Here is a 2,016-nt window from a genome sequence, read left to right as displayed (position 1 = left end):
GTGGAGCAGCAATGACCGATTGCAGAAATGCTGAACATACTCCTGACCTTGAGGGAAAATGCACTGGCTTGTAGAAGGCTCCTTTCTGTATGAGCGGCCGCCTGTGCTCTGACCAAGTTTCAGGAACGATTGCATCTATCTAAAACAATGGTAGCATCGATTTTTGGATCACAGAATGTAGTAATGCAAAGGCTACATTACCCTTACATGGGCGGAACAAAGTAAGCAAAACAATGAATACATTAGAAAGAGATTTGCGGGGATTTGACTCTGAAATTTTTTTAAATGCAGGGGAAAGATGGCTGAAAGAGTTTCTAGTGAGTGGTGTGGTCAGTCCTGCTTAGATTAAATGAGCAATAATTTCCCGGAGGTTTTTGAATGTTCCTAAGATTGTTCTCCATCTGGGGCTGCTAGATAAGTAGACATGGAAAGTTATTTAATCTCTCTGTGGCTTATTTTCCTGATCTTAAAGTGAGGATTATGTGAATACCTACTTGATTGGGTTGTTTTGCAAATAAAACTTGATAATTCATATGTTTGCCACATAGTAAGCTGCAATCTGAATTAGCTGTTAAGATGCTGCTGATATGTCCCACCCTTAGGTTCCAAAACAAATGCATGTGCAAAGGAAATAACAAAACCAGATAGAGGAATAAAAGTGAGATATTTAAGAACACTAATCAAACTTAGGAAGACATTATTAAAAATCCCAGCAATGTTACAAAGTATAGATCTCAGCTCATACTCCATTTATATGACCATAGTAAGCTATCTGTAGAAGGATAGGATTTGCCTTCATATACAACAACTCACATTATGGATTATGCATTTCAATTCAGTAATAGTTTTTTGAAAGCTGCAGAATGTCTGCTTTCAATGGGGCATTGACTGACTTAAGGAATTGCTTAAAAGAGTTAAAGTATTAGGATAATGGCATTGCAGAGCCAGACCCCCAGCAGGGACAGTAACATTTCACCTCCTTAGGCTAAAAATTAAGCATAGAAGAACTTACTCTGTTGATTATTCTATTTTCAGTATATAATATTCTCAGGTAATCTTATTAAGGCAGTGATTTTTAGTCTTGGCTGTAAATTGAAATCACCTGGGACTCTTTCAAAATTCTCAATACCTAGACCTCACCCCAGATCACTTGAATCAGAATCTCTGGGTAGGGGGCTTACCTAGTAATTCCACTGAGCAAACAAGAGGGAGAACCACTGCTTTAAGGCATCCTTTCCCACAATTTAAGGTGAAAGAGATAGAGGAGAGCTTCCTGGTAATCTAACCTAATTGTATTCACAAAAACTGAGGCTTGAAGGTTCCCCAGATTTCCCACCCGCTTTGTAACTTGGCTCTGGCCAGTCCCCTCCCAGTGCATTTCGAGGCCACTCTAAACCTTTACCAACTCCTCTCCTTCCTCCATGTCTCTTTCTTTAGCAGATGCCCTTATGTGTTTGCTTCCAAAAGAAATAAAGGTGGCCAGATGCAGCCTCCTGCAGCTTCCTGTATTTCTGCACACCCTGTCTTCCTGTCCTCCAGCCAGAGAAAGGAGCTGTCTCTTTTCTTCATGAGTGTTCCATCCTTTTTGGTCAAAAAAGACCAAAAGGCCCTTTCAGACCTCACTGACTTGAGTTCTTGAGATGGGGCCACTGTTGGCCACTACCTTCCTCTTCAAACTCTTTCCTGTCTTAGCTTTGGAGATAAGATCCTTGTTTTACTTCTGACCCCTCCATCGTTGTGAGTTCATCTTCCTAGGTTCGTCCTCACAGGGGGATCCAGGTTTTATGGAACCTGAAGTTTATACAATTTAGGGGGGCTCTGTTTACTAGAGAACACAAAATTTTTAAAATTAAGCATGAAAGTGAATATTTACTTGGAAGAGGCTTATGCAAATGGAAGACCCTGAAGCTTCGGCTTCATTAATTTCATGGTGAACCTGCAATGCCTTCCCCAAGGTCCTTTCTTCAGTCTTCTAAGCATTCTCCACACATGACTGGAGCCAGCTTTCCCACCACA

The 2,016-nt window shown here is 40.9% G+C and overlaps 1 protein-coding gene across 1 annotated transcript in view; it reads left to right on the top strand.

The window, feature by feature from the left end:
- The window catches only part of LOC105288515 (collagen alpha-4(VI) chain-like), an 88,433-nt gene that overhangs the window by 82,558 nt on the left and 3,859 nt on the right, over nt 1-2,016 (top strand). The window lies entirely within an intron of this gene.

Source organism: Pteropus vampyrus, unplaced genomic scaffold, assembly GCF_000151845.1.
Source record: "Pteropus vampyrus isolate Shadow unplaced genomic scaffold, Pvam_2.0 Scaffold1, whole genome shotgun sequence".
Taxonomy (NCBI): domain Eukaryota; kingdom Metazoa; phylum Chordata; class Mammalia; order Chiroptera; family Pteropodidae; genus Pteropus; species Pteropus vampyrus.
This window is presented reverse-complemented; position numbering and strand designations above follow the sequence as displayed.